Here is a 26,396-nt window from a genome sequence, read left to right on the forward strand (position 1 = left end):
GGGCTTCCCTTTGGCTTAACCATTATTGAGCTACGAGCAAGCTCAACAGGATTCATAATCAACCGAGCAATGTTAGACCCTCTTCACTAGTCTTTGAAATCAACAAACTCTAAACCACGGGTGTGGCTGCTTGAGAACTAATTTTCAAAGGTAAAGAAGAGTAGCGACCAAAGTTTTTGAGGGTACCAAAGGGAAAAGTAATATATACATAAGTTTAATTAGCATGACTGACAATAACCAAGAGAGTAGAATGAACATTGATAACTGTTGGAATTAGGGTTGCAAAGAAACACACGCAGCTTGGAGAAGACGAAGGAAGCTCAAGGCACACAATAGAGAGTGTGTTACTTAGTGTGCAATGGAAAGATAGATAGCCCTAGAGTGATGGGCGTATATACAATGCACGGGGGAAAAAACCTCCTAAAGAGGGAAAAAATGCCCCGGCGGTCCTAGTGTGTTCACACACATAACTACCACATGTATATGGTAACAAATCCCCCCTGGAGTGATGCACTGAACGAGAGCTGGCACATGAGTAAAGCGAAGTGCCATGCCCTGAGGACAGGATCAGTCCACAAAGGGGAGTAAGCCCAAAGCTTTGCGGAAAGCTTCAAGCTTCTCACGAGACAATACCTTTGTGAAAAGATCTGCAAGGTTGTCCTGTGTTGGCACATAAGCCAAGCTGATCTCTCCTGCTGAGAGCCTCTCCCTGACATAATGGTAATGCACCTCAATGTGCTTTGTGCGAGCATGAAAAACTGGGTTCCTCGCAGCTGCCAATGCGCTCTGACTGTCCGTGTAGATAGTGTTGGCAGTGTCCTGTCCAACACCCAAGTCAGCCATAAGGCGTCTGAGCCATACACACTCAATCGTAGCTGTGAAGACTGCCCTGTACTCAGCCTCACAACTCGAAGTGGCCACAGTAGGTTGCTTCTTGCTCAACCATGATATACATGAACTGCCAAGCATGAAACAAAAACCACTTGTGGACACTCGCGTGTCACAACAACCAGCCCAATCTAAGTCCGAAAAAGCATGTAAGTCTGGCGGCAATGATCCCTCCTTGGGATAAAACAAGCCAAGATGTAAAGTGCCACTAAGGTAGCGGAAAATCCTCTTGACAGCCTGCCAATGCTTAGACCCTAGGCTATGCATAAATCTGTTGACCTGTGAGACTGCAAACTGAATATCCGGCCTCGTGTTGCATACATAAATGAGGCAGCCAACAGCAGTTTGGTAAAGAGTGACATCAACAGGATCGCCAGCATCATGTAGACTCAACTTCAAACCTGTTTCCATGGGAGTTGCAATAGGTTTTCAATCCTCAAGTCCAAACTTACATAGCAATGTCTCTATGTAACTTTTTTGACACAAGGCAATACCACCATCACACTGCTTAAACTGTATACCCAAGTAATGATGCAACAGCCCCAAATCTTTCATCTTGAAAGTAGCATTCAAATCAGCCTTAAATTCAGCAATGTGTCTCTCATTTGGTCCAGTGATCAGCAAATCATCAACATAAAGAACCACAATGAGAAGTACATCACCCTCACGCTTTACATACAATGTGCTTTTTGTTGGACTGTTACGAAAGCCTTGTTTGACCAAATGAGTGTCAGCTTTCTCATACCAAGCACGAGGAGATTGCTTCAACCCATACAAAGCCTTGTTACATTTGCACACTTTGTCCTCTTGTGCTTTTATGACAAAACCGCGAGGCTGCGTTACATAAACTTCCTTAAATATGTCACCATTCAAGAAAGCAGTAACAATGTCTGATTGATGTACATCCCAACCAAAATGAGCTACCAATGCACATAGAAAACGCACAGTAGTCATACAACAAGTGGGAGAAAAAGTCTCTTCATAATCTATGCCTTTTTGCTGTGCATAACCCTTTGCAACAAGTCGAGCCTTATGGCGATCGATCTCACCATCCGGCTTGCGTTTCAACTTGTAAACCCACTTCGTACCAATGGCCTTTTTTCCAGGAGGCAAATCACATAAAGTCCATGTGTCATTTTCTATAAGTGCATCATATTCTGATTACATGCTAGCCATCCAATTTTCTGAATTTTGTGCTTCGTCAAAAGACAGAGGCTCCTCAACATCATGTAAACTAGACACAGCCAAAGCATAATAATCTGATGCATAAGATGTATGGTGAGAGCGAGTACGACTAGACAAAGGTGCATCCAATTTACTGTCACGCAAAGTGTGCACCAGCCATTTGGGCATACCTCTAGCCTGCTCATTTTCAGCCCTTTCCTCATCAAGTACATCATGTACATCTGCGTCAGTAATAGGCTGATCTAAAACCTTTTCGAAAACCCCCATAGACTGTACATTTGCCTCATTGGAACTTACAGAAGTATTTCCACCACTGAAAAGAGGCAACAAAGTGTCATAAATGTCCTGTGAGCTTACATTACTGTCTCTAGTACATGACAGCAAGGGCTGAACTGAATCTTCCACAAACACTACATCCCGAGAAACCAGAATACATTTTGTTTGCGGATGATACAACGTGTAACATTTGCTTTCAGCACTATAACCAACAAAAATACATTTGACAGCCTTATCATCCAGTTTTCTGCGCTGCACTTGTGGCACCAAAGCATATGCAAAACAGCCGAAAAACACGCATGTGCTCAATAGAACGCTTTCTATCATTCCATGCTTCATATGGAGTTATAGACTGCAAAGCTTTCGTAGGACACCTGTTAAGTACATCAGTGGCACACATGATGGCCTCAAGCCAAAAAGAATGCGGCAAATCTTGACTTTTGACCATACATCGTGCCATTTACGTCAGTGACCTGTTTTTCCTCTCAGCAACACCATTTTGCTGAGGTGTATAAGGCACTTTACATTGGTGTTTTATCCCACGACTAGCCAAAAATGCATTAAATTCATGAGACATATACTCCCCCCCTCGATCGGAACGGAGGGTGCCCATAGTACATTTCGAGACATTTTCAGCCATAGCCAGAAATTGTTTGAAGCACATAAAAACTTCGGATTTCGCTTTAAGCTGAAATACCCATGCATGCCTGGAGTAATCATCAATGAAAGTCACGAAGTACAGGTAATTGCCCAAGGACGGGGTTTGCATGGGCCCACAAACATCACTATGCACAAGCTGCAATCTGCATGTGACCCAAACTGAACCATCCTTTGGAAATTTAGAACGCTGCATCTTACCCAAAATACAACCTTCACAAACATGTTTGACAGGTGCTTCAAGAGGCGGCAAAGAAGCAACCATATCAGATTTCTGCAAACGCAGCAAACTGGCAAAATTCAGATGACCAAAACGTGCATGCCAAAGTTTTGCATCTGAAATAGCCCTTGAATCTACAACAGCATTTGCAAAATTTTTTCCACACTTGTCATACAAAGTGAGCTTATACAGCCCACGACACAAAAGGCCAGATACAACAATTTCATCACCAAAACTGAGATCATGAACTGTACATCTGTGATCCACAAATTTGACTACAAGTCCAAGTCTAGCAAGTGCGCATACAAACAAGAGATTCTTCTTGATCCCAGGTACATAAAGTGCATCAACAAGTGTGAAGGAATTGCCATTAGCAGCAGTGAGCACAATCTTTCCAACTCCCTGAACTGGATAAGAGGCATTGTTGGCACAAGTGACTGAATTCCCATGAGGGACAGACTCGAGAGAGGAATTGCCATTAGCAGCAGTGAGCACAATCTTTCCAACTCCCTGAACTGGATAAAAGGCATTGTTGGCACAAGTGACTGAATTCCCATGAGGGACAGACTCGAGAGAGGTAAACAATTCACGATGTGAGGTAATGTGCTTTGTAGCACTACTGTCGAAATACCACACATGTGAATCTGCAGCAACTGACAAGCATGCATCATGGACAGCAGGATTGTAAGTGCACTCTGCGCTAAAAGCCCATTCTGCATCAACATCAGCAACACAGTCTCCTTTCACAGAAGACTCAAAAATGGCTGCTTTTGTAGTTGAACCAGTATTTGCAGTGGAACCACCCTCTTTGTTCTTAGCCTCTTTGGCCTTCAACTTAGGACACGACTTGATCAAGTGATCATTGGCTTTACAATAATGGCAACGCATCTTCTTTTTGCTCTTATCACCAGAATTGTGAGACGAAGTACTGGCAGCAGAAGCATTAGGAACAGAATTTTTGCCACTCGCAGCAGAACCATAAGAAGTGGCTGCATTACTGTTACCACCCTTTCTTTGAGAAGCAATAAAAGCTTGTTCAACTGCACGCTGCCTAGTCCTGTTTTTTCTAGAAAGTGACTCTTGCAACAGCAATGTGCATAATGGATCAAACTTGACAACTTCAGGATTTCCTTGGGTCATCAATCTCCAAGTACCAGCAAAAGTCTGTTAGGAATCTGGTAAGGCATCAAGAATAGTCTGCACAAGGGAACTGTCATAAATGACTTCACCTGTAGAAATAAGCTGCTCATTGATATCCTTGACACTAGCAAGGAAAGTGTCCATATCATCTTCCTCATGCATAATGTTCGACTCCAGCTCTTTACGCAGCAAAGAAATTTTAGCCTCATTGCGGCTTGCATAAAGACCTGCTAAAATATCCCAAGCCTGTTTTGCAGATTTTGCTGAACGGATGTGAGGAACAATGGTGCGCTTCACAGAAAACGCAATCAATGCATGAGCCTGCGCATCCTTAACATCCCAATGAGCTTGTTCTGCCGTAGGCAAAACAACTCTAACAGCTGCAATCCTTGCAGCAAGACCTGCAACATCCTCAACATCGCCTACATCCTCAGAACCAGGACGTACATCAATGCCCTGCACAATGTTCTAGACACCCTTTGACACAAGAACATGTTGCATCATATAAGCCCACATAGGGTAGTTGTCCCCATCCAACCTGTCCTCAGCAGCAAACATCTTGAACACATCTGTGTTGTTGTTGTCAACCATGGCAAATGCTGCACCTGATGTGAAAACTGCCCGAAAATAGGGGAAATGGAGCGGAAACAATCTGTGCTATATAGCACAAACCATAGAAGACTATAAGGCACCTGTTATGCAGAAAACGGCACTGACAGAAATTTTGCACAAAATGACGAAATTGCCTGTGCAGTACTGCCTGTAGTGGAAACGGAGGCCAAAATGAGCCCAAATCAAAATTATGAGCAGACCTAGCTCTACGAGCTATCCCGAAGTATTTGTCGACCTGCAAACGCTCGCCAAAGCTCACTGAAATCGGAGAAAGTGAGCAGGCGTATGCTGGAGCAGCTGGCGACTAAGCCCAGGAGGACGTGACCTGCTTTGATACCAATTGTTGGAATTAGGGTTGCAGAGAAACACACACAGCTTGGAGAAGACGAAGGAAGCTCAAGGCACACAATAGAGAGTGTGTTACTTAGTGTGCAATGGAAAGATAGATAGCCCTAGAGTGATGGGCGTATATACAATGCACGGGGAAAAAAACCTCCTAAAGAGGGAAAAATGCCCCGACGGTCCTAGTGTGTTCACACACATCACTACCACATGTATATGGTAACAATAACTTTGATTTTGCACATGAAGGTGCTAATGTTGATGCGCCCATGTTTGTTAAATATCTTGTTATTTACTAGGTTGCAACAAGATATGGGCAACCCTGCTTTGGAAGCCTAAGTTACTCAACAACTTCGTGCTTATGGGATTTCCTTTCCTCTCCATGAGGAGAGAGAGCTTAGGAGGCCTCTTGATGAGACTCCTAAAAGAAAACTCTCTCCCATAAGAGAGGAGGAATCCAATGAATGAAAAAGAATCGAATCCCTAGGTGTGGCTCTATTAAGACGGTGGTCTAGACGATCACCAACTCCTCCCAAGAGGAAACGGTCAACCCATAGTCCTTCTCTTGGTCACTCCAAAAGGGAAGAGAGGAAACAAAGGACGAAAAAGGCAAGAAAGAGGTCACCCTCTTCTCCTTCTTCTTCACCTTCCTCCTCTCCTCTTGTATTCTCTAGGAGAATATCCACTGCTTTTGTCGGAAGCAAATCCTACCCTGCGTGGAGAAGGTCCCAAAAGCTCAAGAAATTCAAAGAGGGAGGAAAGAGAATCTCTTTTCTCACCTATGATGGAACCTTTGGTGCTATTGACAAAGTATTGGCCTTCATCCAGCAATTTGATGTGGCCTTTGGAGACGAGGGATTCATGGAGTCCTCCAAGCTACACCATGTACCTATGTACTTCCACAAATCTACTTGTCAATGGTGGGCTAGCCTTCGTGGAAACGACAAGGCCCCAAAGACATGGAAAAAATCTATGAGTTTCCATCATGAAGCAATTCCTTGCAAGCAATGCAAAGGACAAAGTGCTTACCGAATGGCGGAGTTTGAAGCTGCTCTCCAATGAGTCTATCCACAAATATGTGGACAAGTTTTGGGATTTACATATCAAGGCTACTGCCTTTCAAGGATAGACTTTGCCGAGAAAAAGCAGCAATTTTGTGTGAGATTACCTGAAGAAATGGCCAAGTATATTGTCAACTCCCAACGGCCTGGTTCTATCACCGAAGTAATCTACCACACTATGGTTGCTTCGCGCAACAATTTCCAACAAGGGGCTAAAAGGAATGCCAAGCCCATGGAAAACAAAGATCGAAATGATGCAAAGGGGAGAACAATACCCAAAAATCTTCCCAAGGTAATTCCAACAACAACAATCGGTCCAAGGAGAAGGGAGTGTACAAAGGTAAAAATAAACTCTCTCTTGAAGAGCTAGAAGCTTTTTGTAAGGACCACAATTGTTTCGAGTGTGGGAAGCAAGGACATGGCTATCATTCTTGCCCCAAAAGAAATGCCCTCAATAAGACTCCTAGAGCTTCCACGATCGAAGCTCCAAAAGAGGATGCTCATTGCAAAGGATCACCTCTCTCCTATGCTTGGGGAAAGGTAAGGGAGCATGATGCCTTCATCCCGTTTGACCCTGGCTCTACTCACAATTTCATATCCACGGAGTTGGCCAGCAAGTTAGGCAGTCAAGCTCATGAGATGGGAGAAGTAGTTGTAGCCAATGGAGCCTTCAAGGGGCAAGAAGCCGCAGTTACTCCCTTTGATTGGGAAATTGAGGCTTCATGTCCAAGGCTATGTTGACGAAGAAGATTTGTTCATCTCTCCTCTCAAGCATGAAGATGTCATCTTAGGGGCACCATGGTTTGATCGTATGGTTGTTAATGTAAAGTTCCCTGAAAGAAGTTTGTATTTCAAGTATAGGAAAAATAACATGTACATAGATGCTAATGAGCTTGGTTGTACCATACCCCTTGTAAATTCTCCTAATTTTGACAAATCAATGAAAAGCTCAGTTTTTGCGTACATGATTTTTGTCAAACAATCCATAAAAGGTCCTAATGTTTTAACAAATGAAGATGGTAGGAATCAATAAGAGTTAGGCTTGTCTAATTTCAAATGGATTCCAAGATGTTTTTATCGATGATATCCCTTTGAACTTACCTCCAAAATGAGGGGATGATGACCATCGAATTGAGCTCCTACCAAGCAGCTACACCGCCTAACAAGCCTCCTTATTAAGTTTCCCAAGCTCAACAAGAGGAGATCATGAGGCAAGTACAAGAATTGGTAGACAAAGGGATGGTGAGGCCTAGCTCCTCTCCCTGTTCTCCAGTCCTTTTAGTGCAAAATAAAGATGGTACATACCGCATGTGTGTGGATTATCAAGCGCTAACCCATATCACTATCAAAAACAAATTTCCCGTACCGTGGGTAGAAGATCTATTTGATAAGCTACAAGGTTCGACCTCCTTCAGTAGGGTTGACCTTAAAAGTGGCCATCATTAAATAAGGATAATGAATGAAGATATCCTAAAGACTGCGTTCCGCACAACGTTTGGTCTTTATAAATACCTAGTCTTGCCTTCTGTCATGTAGTGGCCACATTCAATCATTTGATAGACAAAATATTTAGACCCTATCGCAAGTTCACTAGAGTATTCTTTGATGATATTATCATTGTTAACCACCAGCGTCAGCTTCTAGTACTCATGGGCCGGGCTTGTCGTTACAATAGGAAAAGGGTAAGAGTGATCGTCGATGAGAGGCGCACTCTAACTAGAACATTCAAGGGTTAGTTGGCTAAGCATGGGCGCCCAAGTGTGAATGGGCGAGCTCATATAAAAGTCACCTAAACCTAAAAATCACTCATTCTCTTATTTGTGCAATTGAAGAGTGCTCTTGCTGCATCTCCATCTTCTTCTTCATATCCTTGTGTGTGTGTATGTATGTGTGAGATAGAGAGAGAGAGAGAGAGAGAGAGAGAGAGTGTGATCAAGCATTGTGACGGCACGGTGATAGCTCCCTCTTTCTTTTCTTCGCGACGAGGAATCCTCCACGAAGGCGAGCATAGGGCGGTGAGTGACACACCCATGCTCTCTTGAGCTTGCTAGATTAATCTGGTTGTGTGCTTGTAGCCATTTGTGACCCGCACACAATGTATGGCAACTCCCTTGCTTTGACACGTGCGATAGATGTGCACATTTTTGGCGTCTTTGCTGAGGAGATGCCCTGCATTAGGCTTGAATAGCACTCTATGCTGCTTTGTGTGCAATTTGAGATGTAGGAAAGGTAGAGAAAGAAGGTGTGTGGTTGTTGAGAAGGATTTGTGAACTTTGTTTTTGCTGCAGTGTATTGTTTTCTATTAATAAGGTGTTGCAATGTATTGTTTTTTGTTGATAAGGTGTTAGATTTAAGGTATTAGATCTATAATGTTAGATCTGTAAGGTGCCAAAAGTAGATCTGTAGTTAATTGGTTGTTGTACTACTGTGTTAAACAGTGTGTAACAGTAGCTCTGTTAGTTGCAAGGTGTGTATGTTAGTTGCCGCGACGACCTTATCCCACCAAAATAAATTTAACAAAAATAAATAAAAGGAAGGACCGCGATTGGGAACATTCCCCAATCCCAAGCCTAAGCCTAGGCTCAGGCCTCAGTCACCCTTTGTACTTACTTATTTTAGCCTCACGCCTAAGTAAAAATCGACCCTTTTGAGGACCATCGGAGCTTCGGTAACTGAACATTGTGTTGTAAAGCACATCACAATCCCCGGAGTGTTATGCTCATTTTGAGCTATCACACGCTTGTAATCCAAAAACCGATTGTAAAAAAGACATTAAAAAACATCAAAAAACAAGTGAAAACGGGGTGCAAAACGCCTTAAAAATCAAGCAAATAACCTTCGAGGGTATTTGCCACCGACACTTGTAGGGTGCCAAAGGCACATGCATCTGCGCTCTGGTTGTGTGCTAGAGGCTGACCAACTAGCGAGCACTTTGACTTACGCGGGTTCTCAATACCCACCTACCTTATGTTTCGGGCCCTCAGTGGGGACCCAAGGTACTACAACCCAAGACCCAAACATAGCAGCTAGTGACTCTTTATCTTACTACAATATTATATAAGGACATCCTACACCAAACCCCAAGCAAGTAAACAAAAACGTACCTGTCTGGGATCCACAGCCAAGATTTAATGTGTTTAGTCGCTTTATAGAAACCTTTAGTAGAGCTACTCGCTCTGGACCTGCAACTAGTTAAGTTAACGAAGGTCAGGGAGAGGTAGACTCGCCTTTGATATCTTAGGGGGAGCCTATACTCCCCAAGAGTGTCCACGTCAATATCATGCCCCCTGCTTTCATTGAAGACCCTGCAAAGCAATCATCCCCCGAAGTTCTACTACCCAATGGTAGGAGTCTTGCGGAGGTGCAAGAAGTTGAGCGCTATATGCAAGCGGCTAGGGAGAGGGAAATGGAGATTTTACTAGAACAAAGCCGAGCCATGAAGGGAAAGACCCCTGGGACAACAGGCATAGCAATCGTGCTCCTGAGTTAGTAGGCAATGTGGGTCAAACTGTGGGGAACAACAATGCTTCCACCTCAAGGGAAACCTCTAGTACGTCGGGCCTAGAAGGGTTATTTCTCAATGAAAATTGGGAATATGACCTCTACAAACTGAAACCTTGACTGACCTGTACACGGGTTACACATACCATATAGGTTGGTTAGAAGTTGTACAATCTACTTCTAGCGCCACAAGTCTAGAGGAGTGGCAACAGATGGTCTACAATGTCATCCATAGCATCATCCAATCAGAGAGGCAAAACCGAGGGATTAACATTCCTTCAACGGGCCTTATGAGATTCTTGGATACGGGCAAGGCCAGAGAACCGACACTATCATGGATGGAAACTCCTTCAGTGAGTCCAATGGACCCTTCATATATTGTGTCACCTAGAGTTTCGGTACAGTCTGAACCCACAAGAAGTAGTTTTACTTTTCCAAATCTAGCTCATATGTCTCTCGGAGACACTACGGCTACGATACCTACTCCGATGATGAGTACAAAAAGTACACCTTGGACCTCGTTTGTTAGCACTACACCGCTACCTAGTAGCACAGTGCCCCCAACAATACCTACATGTGTGCTTCAAGCCTATGTACCTGTCGCACCTCATGCCCACATAGCTCCCACACCCCCAATTATGCTAAGGGCTCACACTCCACAATGGCATTATCCAAGCTCTTATTCAAGTGGGGCCATACCATTAGCACTAACATGTCGTATCCGGCATCGGCTATGCTTAAGGCCACACCGATGAACTTTGGACCACCAAGTGGTACACCACCATACGAGGTATGGGACTCGAGGGCCGCGCGTATGCCAAGGTAGTACAAATAGCCAAGCTCACACAAAAATTTAGTGGAGACGGGGATGTGAGAAATCATATCAAAGTGTTTGAACAAATATGCGATTCTCTAGGAGAACACAATGACCTGCATAAGAGTAATGCTTTAAGCCTAACCTTAAGTGGGAAGGCTGGGGATTGGTATAGAACCCTAAGGGTGGAAGAAAAAACGATTTACCAGACTCTTAGGAGACTGTTCTTGAAAGAATACATACGAGAGGGAGTGCTATGGGGTGTAGCCTCTCAGCTCCAAAAAGCCCAATGAGAGGAAGGAGAGTCGGTGAGAGACCTTATAAGTCACGTGAGGCATTTGAATTCTCTTTGTAATACAAATGAACGCTTCAATAATAATCAATTGCTTGATAGATTCATTAGGGGATTACGACATGAGGATATCTGCAATGGCCTAGTCATTAGAACTTGGAAAGCCGTCACAACCAATGCGATCCAATTGGAGGATAATTTAATGATTCAAGGAGAAAGAGTGTCTGTTGAGCCTAAATCTACTAGCTCGCAAGCATCGGGGCATCAGCCAATGACCCTAAAGCCTATTACTAAGGAGCCAAAGATATCTGAGATGACTTTAGCAGATCTTACCAAGGTCATTCAAGAGAGTCTTGAAGACAATCGTGCTCTTCAAAACAATCATATGTATCCAAGAAGGGAGCAGCAACGGTGCTCAGTATGCTATGGTCCGCATAGTACCAGTGGATGCCCTACTTTTAGAGTAAAATTCAATGGGAATTGCAATGCCTGTGGGAGGTATGGTCATTAAGCTAAGGATTGCATAATATTTAAGTGCACTATGGCCAATAGACCAACCTTAGCATGGACAGACACACCTCGAGTGTCTGCATTGATGCTGGCCCCGCCTCTTGAACAAACGTCACAACACATGGTCCCTAGGGCCCAAAATGTTGTTCAAACAACACCCTTACCACCTCCAATGCTAGGACCACAACCACCACATCTGAGAATAACTTCTGTGAATCAAGTGGGTTGTGAGTCATCTATTGCTTGTTTGGAGCTGTGAGGAAGATATAGAACCTAATATTGCCTATGGGATTGATGTGCTTGAAGAAAGTCCACAATATAACATGGAGGACTATTGGGGACAAGTCAAACATGTCCTTCAAGTAGCTACTCTTGTTGCAAGAGGCCAAAATATCAATTACACTGCCAAGAGAACACCTCTTCAATGCTATGAGTGTGGAGGTCCACATCGTGTGGCCGAGTGTCCTATTAGGCTACAAAATAACGCCAAACTAATGTAAAACAATCAAGCGAGCACGTCTACAATGCCAATACTCATGTGTAATCGATGTGACATAGATCATTTGATTGTCCAATGTCCGAATAATCCAAATGCGCCGAAGATCACGCCATTAAACTTGATTGAGGTCACCGAGGAGCCATCACAAAGTACACCTGTGGTACCAGTAAATGTACTCACACAATCGATGCTCCAAAAACAAAATTATATTCTTGAAGAAAGAGCCATGCCATCAGTTGCCCAATCTCAGAAGAAGAAGAAAACACGAAGGAAGAGATCACAAAAAGCAGCGAAGTCAGATCCCACTTCAAACACCAACATAGGGACTGGTGATGACCCCGTATATATGAACGACGTTGAAGAGGAGTGTGTGCATAGAGACAAAAATGACCACTAAGAAAGAAACCAACAAGGAAGATCGTCATGAGCCACAATGGCAAGGACCCAAGAAGAAGATAGGAACTTACCCAGACCCTACAGAGTAGATAGAGCTAGTCAAGCAATCAAGGAGTTTGGTAGAAGATACCCAAAGGGATCTAGAACCAGCACCTAGGTAGATCCAAATTACAGACACATTGTTCCCTATGCAACAACAACCTCACAAGGTCCATAGACCCCTAGCCATACCCAGTGTCATCCAAGAAGAAAGTGACTTAAAGTCATGGGAAAGTGGGCGTACTCACTTATTGTTGGAAAGAATGTTTACAGAGGGACTACCTGACCCGATCAAAGGAATGGAGATCCCATCTTCCCCATATCAAGGGACTAAAGCCCAAAAGGTGCCGTTAAACATTGCCAAATTGATGGATTTCATGGCTTCAGAAGTTAGAACCACCATCACGTCCAAACTAAATGGAGACCCTGAGCTATTCTTAGCTCTTCAAGCTTTCCTCAATGGAGAACTGAAGGTCAGGCTACCACAATTTGCACAGATGGATGGAGCTAGGGAGATACCAATAGAGGAGGAACACTTAGATCCACAACCCAACCTAGATGAGAACCCTGTTGTCGAAATACATGTCACAAGTAGGGACAATACTTTGAGAGTGATGAATCCAATGCAACCATACCAATCACTACCAAGGGATTAATTGTGAAGGGAATCCTTGATGGTGGCACTGGGGTTAGCATTGTGACTAAAAATTGTTGGGAAACTATGGGAAGACCTCACCTTGGGACCACAACCATAGTAGTAAAGATTGCCAATGGGTCTACTGATAAACCTATTGGGATGCTAGAAGATCTCAAGATCAAGGTCTTTGGACATAAAATAAGAAATACCTTCATTTTTATGGATTTCTCCAAGCACACTATGGCATCTGAGATGATCTTAGGACATCCTTTCATGAGGGAAGCAAAAATGGTGCATGACTGGTCTAAAAACCATGTCTACTTGCAGTTCCAAGATTCTATAATTCGAGTGGATCTTGTAACTGGTCGAGCACATCCTCTAGGAAACAGGTTTATAATTGATCATAGATCTGACACCACAGTTCACTTGGCCCCACTGCAGTATTGTTACACATGTAAAATGGACACTGATATTGGGAAGATTCTCCTTATATGGATGTTCTACCTGGGATGTGTTAACCCTCACGGCTCACGGACACCCTATTACCTACGACGGACGTTGTAACCTACGGCGGACATTATATTATTTATTTGGTAGAGTCAGGTACCGGGCTTGTCGGTCCAATAGGAAAAGGGTAAGAGTGATCACCGATGAGAGGCGCACTCTAACTGGAACATTCAAGGGATTAGTTGGCTAAGCATGGGCGCCCAAGTGTGAATGGGGCGATCTCATATAAAAGTCAACTAAACCTAAAATTCACTCATTCTCTCATTTGTGCAATAGAAGAGTGCTCTTGCTCCATCTCCATCTCCATCTTCTTCTCCTTCACCTCCTTGTGTATGTGTGTATGTGTGAGAGAGAGAGAGAGAGAGGGAGAGAGAGTGTGCGATCGAGCATTGCGACGACGGCACAACGACAGCGAAGCGGTTGAGCACGACGAAGTAGCGGCTCCTTCTTCTTCGCAGTGACGAATCCTCCACGAAGCAAGCGTAGAGCAGTGAGTGACACACCATCGCCTTCTTTAAGCTTACTAGTTTAGGCTTGTTGTGTGCTTGGAGCCATTTGTGGCTCGCACACGGTGTATCGGCAAGTTCCTTGCATTGAAACGTGCGACATACGTGCACATTTTTGGCGCCGCTACCGGGGAATGCCGTGCATTAAGCTCGAGTAGCACTCTGTGCTTCTCCGTGGTGCAATTTCAATTATAGGAAAGGTAGGGAAGGAGTGTGTGTGTGTTGAGAAGAGGGATTTGGTGTTATACTGTGTGTTTTTTTTGTTAATGGAGTTTTCAAAGGTTCTATGTTTATTCTCTGTGTATTAAGGTAGTTAGTTTTCTTTGTTAATGGAGATTTCAAAGGTTCTCTGTTTATTCTCTGTGTATTAAGGTAGTTAGTTTTCTGTGTACAGTAAGTAGGAAGTAGATTAGTGAGAGTTAATAGAGTGTGTTAGTGTGTAAGAGTAGGTGTATTAGTTAGAAGTAGGTAGATAGAGTGTGTGTGTGTGTGTGTGTGTGTGTGCTCTCGCGCAGGCCGCGGCGACCTTATCCTTTTTTTTTAAAAAAAAAAAATTAAAAATTAAAGGTAGGACCGGGATCGGGAATATCTCCCAGACCCAAGCCCAAGCTCACGCTCAGGCCTAGGCCTCAGTCACCTTTTAAAAAAACGAATTTTAGCTTCACACGTAGCTAAAAATCGATTTTTTGAGGACCAACGGAACGTCAGATGCCCAAAAATTGTGCTGTAAAGCACACAGCGACCCTCTAAGTGATACTCTCGTTTTGAGCTATCACACACTTTAATCAAAAAAATCAAACACTAAAAAACATTAAAAAAACATCAAAAACAAGAAAAAATCAAGTAGAAAACGGGGTGCAAAACACCCACAAAACAAAGCAAGTAACCTTTGAGGGTACTTGCCGACACTTGTAGGGCACCCAAAGCACATGTATCTACGCTTTGGTCGTGTGCTAGAGTCCGAACAACTAGCTAGTGCTTCGATTTATGAGGATACTCACTATCCTTCCACGCTAGGGTCTACGCCCCCGGCGGGGACCCAAGGTAGTGCAACCCAAGACCCAAATATAGCGGCTAGCGACTCTTCCTCTGACTACAATATTATGGAAGAGCATCTTACACAAAGCCCCGGGGGAACAAATGAAACCGTGCCTAGCTAGGCCCAACAACCTGGAACTAGTGTTTTTAGCCGTTTGATGGAAACTTTTAGTAGAGCTACGCGCTCTGAACCTACGGCTAGTGAAGTAAACGAAGGGGGTGGGGAAGTAGAATCACCATTCACATCTCCTGTAGACCCCACACTCCCTCAGAGTGTCCATGTGGACATTCTACCTACCTCATTTAATGAGGGCCCTACCGAGCTACCACCTTCCAAAGTCGCCTCTAAGGTAGCGGTGACTAAAAGTCAAAACACGGGAAGCAACATTGCATCCACCTCACGGCAACCCTCTAGTACACCAAGTTTGGACGGGGTATTTCTCAATGAAAATTGGGAATATGACCTACACACGGAGACTTTGACCGACCTATACATGGGCTACACATACCATGTGGGTTGGTTAGAAGTTGTACAATCCACATCTAGTGCCACTAGTCTAGAGGAACAACAACACATGATCTGCAATGTCATCCATAGGATTATCCAGTCCGAGAGGCAAAATCGAGGAATAAACATACCTTCGACGGATCCTATGCGATTTTTAGACACGGGCAAAGGGAAACAACCCACTCTATCACAAATGGAGACTCCCCCAGTGAGTCCCATCAATCCCCCATATGTTGTTTCGCCAGGGGTCTCAATGCAATCTAAGCCCACAAGTGATAGCTTTACTTTTCTAAGTGTAGCTCATCTTTCCCTGGATGACACCACGGATACCATGCCTACCCCAATGATGGGCATGCCAAGAAACACACCATGGACCTCGTTTGTTAGTAAAGCACCGCTACATGGTAGCTCAATGCCTGCAATAGTACCTACAAGTGCGTACCAATCGTATGCACCTATGGGTCCAGGTACTCATGTAGTCCCTACCCCTCCCATTGTTTCAACTACCTATGCTCCACAACCACAATACACAAGTTCTTATTTTCATGGGACTATACCGGCTAGCATTAGCATGTCACATCCGACGTCTGCTATGCCTAGGGCCACTCATATGAACTATGAACCACCACATGGCACAACATCGTACCCAACGTGGAACCCAAGGGCTTCCTATGCGCCAAGCCCAATGCCAATACCTACTCCACATGTAGTCTCTGGAGCGCCTTCACCCATGGTGCCTGCTCACTTAGGTGACTTGGCAACATTTTCTCAAGCTATTGGTCGATCTATTGCTAAGAATATGCGTAACACGCCTGATAGAGAGCCTAGAAGTAAGGTTGTACAAATAGCCAAGCTCACACAAAAATTTAGTGGAGACGGGGATGTGAGAAAGCATATCGAAGTGTTTGAACAAAGATGCGATTCTCTAGGAGAACACAATGACCTACATAAGAGCAATGCTTTAAGTCTAACCTTAAGTGGAACGGTTGGGGATTGGTATAGAACCCTAAGGGTGGAAGAAAAAACGATTTACCCTACTCTTAGGAGACTGTTCTTAAAAGAATACATACGAGAGGGAGTGCTTTGGGGTGTAGCCTCTCAGCTCCAGAAAGCCCAACGAGAGGAAGGAGAGTCGGTGAGAGACTTTATAAGTCGCTTGAAGCATTTGAATTCTCTATGTAATCCAAATGAGCGCTTCAACAATAACCAATTTCTTGATAGATTCATTAGGGGATTACGACATGAGGATATCTACAATGGCCTAGTCATTAGAGGTATCACCACTTGGGAAGCAGTCACCACCAATGCGATCCAATTGGAGGATAATCTAATGATTCAAGGAGAAAGAGTGTCTGTTGAGACTAAATCTATTAGCTCACAAACATCGGGGCATCAGCCAATGACCCTAAAGCCTATTGCTAAGGAGCCAAAGATATCTGAGATGACTTTAGCAGATCTCACCAAGGCTATTCAAGAGAGTCTTAGAGACAATCCTGCTCCGCAAAACAATCATATGTATCCAAGAAGGGAGCAACAATGGTGCTCAGTATGCTATGGACCGCATAGTACCAGTGAATGCCCTACTTTTAGAGTAAAATTCAATGGGAACTGCAATGCATGTGGAAGGTATGGTCATCAAGATAAGGATTGCATAGTATTTAAGCGCGCGATGGCCAATAGACCAACCTTAGCATGGACAGACACACCTCGAGTGCCTGCATTGATGCCGGCCCCACCTCTTGAACAAACATCACAACATATGGTCCCTAGGGCCCAAAATGTTGTTCAAACAACACCCTTACCACCTCCAATGCTAGGACCGCAACCACCACATCAGAGAATCACTTTTGTGAATCAAGTGGATTGTGAGTCATCTATTTCTTGTTTGGAAGGCTATGAGGAAGATATAGATCCTAATATCACCTATGGGATGGATGTGCTTAAAGAAAGTCCACAATACTACATGGAGGACTATTGGGGACAAGTCAAACCTGTATATCAAGTAGCTGCTCTTGCGGCAAGAGGCCAAAATATCAATTACACTGCTAAGAGACCACCTCTTCAATGCTATGAGTGTGGAGGTCCACATCGTGTAGCCGAGTGTCCTATTAGGCTACAAAAGAACGCCACACTAATGCAAACCAATCAAGCAAGCACGTCTACAATGCCGATACTCATGTGTAATTGATGTGGCATAGATCATTTGATTTTCCAATGTCCAAATAATCCAAATGCACCGAAGATCACGCCATTAAACTTGATTGAAGTTACCGAGGAGCCATCACCAAGTGCACCCGTGGTACCAGTAAACGTACTCACACGATCGATGCTCCAAAAACAAAATTATATTCTTGAGGAAAGAGACACGGCATCAATTGCCCAATCTCAGAAAAAGAAGAAAACACGAAGAAAGAGATCGCAAAAAGCAGCGAAGTCAGACCCCAGTTCAAAGACCAACATAGGGACTGGTGATGACCCCGTATATATGAACGACGCTGAAGAAGATTCTGATTCAGGTGAAACCATGGAGACCAAAACGACCACTAACATAGAAACCAACAAGGAAGATGTTCATGAGCCACAATGACCAGGATCCAAAAAGAAGATAGGAACTTACCCAAACCCTACAGAGGAGATTGAGCGAGGCAAGCAATTAAGGAGTTTGATAGAAGATACCCAAAGGAATCTAGAACCAGCACCTAGGAAGATCCAGATTACAGACACCGTGTTCCCTACGCAACAACAACCTCACCAAGTCCATAGACCCTTGGACATACCTAGTGTCATCCAAGAAGAAAGTGACTTAAAGTCATGGGAAAGTGGGCGTACTCACTTCTTGATGGAAAGAATGTTTACAGAGGGACTACTTGATCCTATCGAAGAAATGGAGATCCCATCTTCCCCACGTCAAGGGACTCAAGGACAAAAGGTGTCGTTAAACATTGCCATATTGATGGATTTCATGTCTTCAGAAGTTAGAACCACCATCATGTCCAAACTATATAAAGACCCCGAGCTAGTCTCAGCTCTTCGAGCCTTCCTCAATGGAGAACTGAAGTTTGGGCTACCACAATTCGCACAGATGGATGGAGTTGGGGAGATGCCAATAGAGGAGGAACACTTAGATCCACAACCCAACCTAAATGAGAACCTTGTTATAGAAATACCTGTTAACAAGTTGGGACAATACTTTGAGGGTGATGAATCTAATGCGACTATACCAATCACTACTAAGGGATTAGCTGTGAAGGGAATCCTTGATGGTGGCGCTGGGGTTAGCATTGTGACTAAAAATTGCTGGGAAACTATGGGAAGACCTCACCTTGCAACCACAACCATAGTAGCGAAGATGGCCAATGGGTCTATTGTTAAACCTATTGGGATTCTAGAAGATCTCAAGATCAAGGTCTTTGGACATAAAATAAGGATTACCTTTATTGTTATGGATTTCTCCAAACACACTATGGCATCGGAGATGATCATAGGACGTCCTTCATGAGGGAAGCAAAAATGGTGCATGACTAGTTTAAAAACCATGTCTACTTGCAGTTCCAAGATTCTGTCATTTGAGCGGATCTTGTGACGGGTCGAGGACATCCTCTAGGAAAGAGGTTTATAATTGATCATAGATCTGACACCACAGTTCACTCGGCCCCATTGCAGTATTGTTACACGTGTAAAGCGGACACTGATGTTGGGAAAGATTCTCCTTATATGGATGTACTACCTGGGATGATTGAGTCGGACAATGTGGATTGGGTCCACCTAGCAGCAACCATAGACACTTGGGGAAATAGGGGGACGACCTGGGTAACACCTGAGGAGGATGAAATACCACCACTTATACCCTTAAACATGCTAGAAGCAATGCATATAGCTTCTGATGATCTACAAGATGAAAGTTTGACTGGCATTGAAACCGGTAGCGCCTCACAAGACTATAGCCCACACGATTTGGGGTCAGAATCATCAATTGACTTTGACTCTAAGGACGAAGAATCTGAGTTAAATCTTAGTGCAAATGTGGCACACAATTTAGGGCCCAGTGGTAACCTAGATGATAATCTATCCAAGGGAGTAGAAGACACAAGTAGTGATTCATCTAGTGAGTCTTCACTAGAAATCGACCGTAATCGAGAATTAAACAAGAAGAGTAAAAGATATAAGAGGCAACGATATCGAGCAAATGTGAGTGCTAGAATAAATGAAAAGAAATCTACCGCAGAATGGTTTAATTATATAGGGGCATGTGATGCTCATCGAAAGTTGGTAGATAACTAGGGTGAATACCTTCAAAGCGTTATGTGGTGTAGTCCACAACCCATTGACATCGCACAACTAGAGGCTACATATAAGCCAAAGTTGAGCCGTACCGTAAGGAGACGACAAAATCGAGAGTTAGCTCAACAACAAAAGGAATCAGAAGTTAAATCACAGTCCACAGAACAACAGGACCCCACAGACTTACACCCTGCACCTAAACATTTCAAATCCTATACCACAGAGGAACGTAAGGTTGTGTATACAAAGGCTCAAAGAAAACCTATCGATGGTAGCAATGGAGTCTATGATGGTCCAACGATAGTTAAGGAAATAGAGTTAGTAGACCCAGGAGAAGAGTCTAAACCTGTCTTCATTGCCCAAGATCTGACAGCGACTGAGGAGTGTGTACTTAAAGAACTTCTCAAGGAATTCAGGGATATATTTGCTTGGACATATCATGATATGAAAGGTGTTCCACCTTCCGTGGTGCACCACACAATCCCCATGAATAGCATGGCTAAACCAGTTCAGCAACGACCGGACCCAATGAATCCTAAATATGCAAAAATCGTTCAAGAAGAGATTGAAAAGCTTGTGGAATGCGGATTCATATATCCTATTGAGCACTCAAAATGGGTGTCACCAATAGTGAGTGAGCCAAAAAAGAATGGGAAACTCAGAGTGTGCGTGGATCTCAAGAAGGTCAATGCCGCCACTAGGAGGGACCATTACCCCTTGCCATATTCAGAACATGTCTTGAAAGAGTTGCAGGGAAGGAATCTTATAGCTTTTTAGATGGGTACTCTGGCTACAATCAAATCACAATTGCGCTAGAGGACCAAGCTAAAACAGCCTTTATAACCGAATTTGGAGTGTTCGCATTTCGTGTCATGGCTTTTGGCTTAACCAATGCCCCAGCTACATTTCAAAGATTTATAAACACTGCTTTTAGAGAATATTTGAGGGAGTTTTGTGAAGCTTTCTTAGATGACCTTTGTGTTTATTCCTCTTGGAAAGAACATCTATCATGCTTACGAAGAGTGTTTGAGAAGTGTAGATTGTATTGCATCTCCTTAAACCCTTTCAAATGCCAATTTTGGGTTAAACATGGAGTCATTTTAGGGCATATAGTGTCCAAAAATGGGATTTCCACATATGAGAGCAAAATTAAAGCCATTGCTGAATTGCCACCACCTACAAACTATAAAGGAATTCAAAGGTTCATGGACCATGTTGGTTATTACCGACGGTTTATTTTGAACTTTGCCGAGATAGCTTGTCCCTTGTACAAGCTTCTTATTGAGTTCCAATGGACTACGGAGTGTGACCATGCTTATGAGTCATTGAAAAAGACCTTGACTAGCGCTCCTATTCTATGAGTGCCCGATTGGAATGTAATTTTTCATGTGCATATTGATGCATCGAACTTTGCTATTGGGTGTGTTCTAGCTCAACCAGGAGAACATAAACTGGACTACCCCATTTGCTTTGCAAGTCGTCAGTTGAATGATGCCGAAAGAAACTACACCACTACAGAGCGAGAAGGTTTAGGTATGATTTATGCAGTGAAGAAATTTCACTACGACCTTCTGGCCAACAAGTTTGTATTCTATGTTGATCATCAAGCCTTGTTGTATCTAGTAAATAAACCTTGTTCCACGGGAAGAATTACACGATGGTTGTTAATTCTCCTTGAGTTTGATTTTACCATTGTGGTGAGACCTAGTAAAAGACATGTCATGGCTGATCATTTGTCTCGCATACCCAATGGTGAAGCCCCTACTGGAGTCGATGATGAATTGCCTGATACTTCTCTATTCCTAGTCGAAACCATACCTGAATGGAGTGAGAAGATTGTGAACTTTCTAGTTAATGGTTTTCCACCCAAAGAGCTTCGTAAAGACATAGCTTGAAAACTGTTAAAAGAATGTGAACCTTACTCTCTCATTGCGGGAACCCTCTACAGGCTAGGGAAGGATGATATTCTTAGACGTTGTGCCCGTGAGGATGAGTATTTATACATACTGCAAGAAGCCCACATGGGTATAGCCGGAGGACATTTCTCAGGGGAACTAACAGCTAGAAAGGTGTTGCAATCAGGCTATTGGTGGCCAACCTTATTTAAGGATGCATCACTTTTTGCAAAAGGATGTGATGAATGCCAAGGTTACAAGATCACACAACAAAAGGATAGGATGCCCTTACATCCTGTTAAAGTGACTCAACCATTTGAAAAATGGGGTTTGGACTTTGTAGGCCCAATTAGTCCGGTAGCTCGTAGCACTCAATCTCGATATATTATCGTTGCCACTGACTATGTGACAAAGTGGACGGAAGCCAGGGCGACACGTAAGGCCGATGCAAGGTCAACTGCTAAATTTCTCTTTGAGAACATTATTACACGATTTGGTTGTCCCTTTGAGATTGTGAGTGACAATGGTACTCATTTTATAAATGGAGTAATAAAAGAACTCACTACCAACTTTATGATAGCTCACCATAAATCCACACCTTATTATCCACAAGCAAATGGCCAAGCTGAGAGCACCAATAAGACCTTAATCTCTATCTTAACCAAAACGGTGGAAGCTCATCGCACAGATTGGGATTTAAAGTTAACTTCAGCTTTATGGGCTTATCGTACTGCGTATAAAGTTGCCATTAATTGCACACCGTTTAAGATGGTGTATAACCAAGAAGCGGTTATGCCATGGGAGTTTGTCGTTTCTAGTCTTCGAGTAGCTTCTCAAGAAGGTTGGGATGGTAACCCCTTAGTTGAGCGGTTATATATCCTTGAAAGGGTAGATGAAGAGAGGCAATTAGCTGTGCAAAATACACTTGTGGAGAAAGATAGGAGGAAGAAATGGTTTGACCGTCATCTAAAGAACAAAGATATCAATGTTGTGTGGAGTGCGTAACGAAAAGAAAAAGTTGAAATATACGGGAAAAGGACCATATAGAGTATGTGAGATCACCCCACAAGGAACCATTCGTGTGGAGACTCTTGATGGAGTTGAAACCATTGGATTCCTCAATGGGAGCAAATTTAAAAGATACTATGATCCTTTAAGCCAAGAGGAGTTGTGTGCCATCCATACAAAAAATGCAACCAAGGCACAAATAGAATTGAAGAAGATACAAGCTCAAGCTGAGACTAAGGAGCGACAACAACGTATAAGACAAAAACGAGAGGCTAACCTTGGAGTCACACATGCATTCCACGTTGAAATCAACGAGGATTGGTTGGACTCTGACACACCTCTACGATACCCTATTGAGCTAAATAGCACCTACGGAAAAGTGCTATATAACACCTTATTGGATTCTGGTGCTAAATATAATCTGCTATCATATGGGGTGTGGTGTCAGTTAGGGAAGCCACCTCTATCTAAGAGTATTATCCAAGTCAAGGGTGTCAACAAGAAAAAAACTGCGGTTTTTGGAATCTGGCACACTTCTGTCATTTATGACCATGGGGTTGTAGCTCAAGACTTTTTGGTCATGCCTGTTGGAACTATGGAGGGTAATATAAACCTAGGACGCACGTGGATGATAGCCACCAAATGCACTATTGATTGGGGGACTGGGGGTGTCACAACGCAAAAATCAACTCTTATCCCTACCACTCAAGCCATAGTCCCTGAGATATTGCCTAAGGAAATAAAACCCAAGACATTGCATGTCCAGGAGGTTGAACCATATGTTCCCATAGCCCAACTCTCTAGAGCTTCAACTGATGTAGTTGAAAGAAAACTTGAGACACAATATAACAAAGAAAACATACAAGTGGGTCCCTAAAGCTTCTTTAATAACCATGGCTGATGCTAAAAAATGGAAGCCTCGTAAGAAACGTCCCCCTCACTCCAAGAAATGTAAAGAAACATTGAGTTGGATTCCTAAACGACTATTGGAAGCCCAAGGATACTATGAAGGAAATGATCAAATCTGGGTGCCCAAACGTAAATTGTACTCTTACCTATCACCTGGCCCATGTAAACCCAATCCTGTGGCTCCAAAACAAATTGAAAATCGTGGAAAGGAAAAAATCACGGAATGTGACACACCTGCTCCAGAGCTAGTTTGGGTACCAAAGAAAGAACGATTTGTTCCACCTAGCTTAGGAACTAGGAAAGCAAATGAAGTTTCTTGCTCTTCATGTAGTTCCTATACGGAAATAGAAGCTTCGACACAACCTCCACCTACCATTGTACATATCCATACAAGCAAGAAAGAGTTTGCACCTCCCGTTGTAGGTTCACCACCTACAACAATGTTGCAAATAAAATCATGGGAGAGTACCTTACCACCCTTGCAACTAGATGAAACACATAGGGCGATCGAAAACTTTTGGTTAAAGCCTTCACCCATAACAACTTGGAACAATTGGTTTCAAAAGGTGACGACATCATTCCAAAAGGTATGATCTACCCAAGGAAGGGGGGAGTGTTTGCTGACATCCATCATTCACTTACTTCCCTCTCAACCTTCCTCCCTGACCTCTCAATCTCCAATCCTAGGGAATGTATATATAAAGCCTTATACTAGTTCTAGCAAACAAACAAAAAAAGATTTTTTTATTTATTCTTTTTAAGTAAAAGAGCAAGAGCGACTAGCAACGAGAGAGCACCCTAACAGATCCTACACATAAGTCACATCAAGCAACACACAAAAACAACTCATGTTTTAAAGACCTAACCAAATCTATTTGTATTCTCAGAGATGGCTAGTTCACCAGAGGCATGCGCTTCTATTTTTGATGAAAGGTACCCTTTTTCCTTTTCTCAAGTGTTTCACATCTGCTACCCTGTACTTTCTTGCGAATGGGATTTGGTAGAGAGACTTGCGCGTGAGCGAAATTTTGAGGAGTTAGAATGGCTGATACGTCTATGGATAACTAGTGATCCCTACCCAGTAGCGAATGTTTCTCCGGTGGCACATGCTTATTCTTTTGTACAGGATGAGTATCCACGCATCGCGAGGTTCTTGATTAACACGCTTGCGCAAGAGGATGATGAAGAAGAAATAATAGAGACCGAGGAAGACTATGGCCTCACGGAAAATGATTTCGTTTATCTAGATGATGAGGATAGAGGCCTAGCCTTAGGGTGGCCACCCGGTTTATATAATATCCTCTTTCCTTGATTCTAAAAGGGATGACAGATAGGTAGGTTAGGGGTCTGGATTGTGTTTTGAGTTTGTTTTCTAGGAGTTTTAATTTTTTCACACTGACATGCCTCCTAGAGGTATAGTGCTTGTTTTTTGGATGTGTTAGGTAGGACTTATATGGATCTCCATCCACATGGCTGAGGACATCTGCTTCGACGAAATGAGCAACTCCATACCTCCAGGTGTACTACTTTCCATGATTCATGTTGGTGGATATGTATAATTGCTAATAATGATTTTTCATGGTTTGTTTGAGTGCAATAGTTATGTTTGTTATCTGTCATTATATATGTATAAATTTGTATTTGCTTAAGTTGATGGAACTAGAGTTTAATCTTATGGATGAGCCTTGAGATTAGGAGACCGTGACTTTAGGTTAACTCATTTACTTGACCACTAGGCCTAGCTGATAAAATTATCTGAGTATTTGAGACCTTAGGAATGTTTAAGGCATAGAGAAGCTTGCTCACTTAAACAACAAAAACACTAGTGAGAATACAAAGGAAATGGAAGCAAAAAACATAAGTGCCACAAATGAAAAATCTAATGCTGGAAGAGAAATCTTGGCTTGATTTGGTACTTCACTCATATGTATTGTCTATGGTACTAGAGCCCTAGAGGTTCCCAGTGTGGGCGCTTTTCTTTGAGAAGCAAAAAGCCCCGGACATACAAAATAAGCACACACGTCAAATGATTGTGAACCAAAGTAAAAAAGAGAAAAAGAAAAAAATGAATGACATTTAAAAGACTTCCATCGAGCTTATAGTTAACATTTCAAGCTTTTGTTTGCAGTTGTGAGAGCTAGTTGGCTAATCAAAGCTGAAAAGCACAATTAGGGAATCTTGCATTTAGATAATCTTCTTAGCTTAGCTAGTACTAGAGTAGTTGTTTTAACCTTAGTCATAGCTAACTAATTGATAGACTCACCCATAAGCCCAAAACTCTTGATTAATTAATTTACTCAAAGTGTGATTTATTTGTCCTTAATGGCAGTCTAACATTTCATAAATCTTGCATTTACTCATTTCCACATGTACTTTGCATTCCCCTCATGATTTATAGCCATATAATTCTGCTTGCTGAAACAGTGACTTTGCCTTGCAAATTTAAATCCAGATGCTCTACAACATGGACATAACAAGCTTCAACTCAATAGCTTCCGAGGACGGAATCTACATCAGGAAGGGGGGCATGTTAACCTTCACGGCTCACGGACACCCTATTACCTACGACGGACATTGTAACCTACGACAGACATTATATTATTTATTTGGTAGAGTCAGGTACCGGGCTTGTCAGTCCAATAGGAAAAGGGTAAGAGTGATCGTCGATGAGAGGC

The sequence above is a fragment of the Adiantum capillus-veneris genome, chromosome 6, assembly GCF_014529385.1.
Source record: "Adiantum capillus-veneris isolate H3 chromosome 6, ASM1452938v2, whole genome shotgun sequence".
Taxonomy (NCBI): Eukaryota; Viridiplantae; Streptophyta; class Polypodiopsida; order Polypodiales; family Pteridaceae; genus Adiantum; species Adiantum capillus-veneris.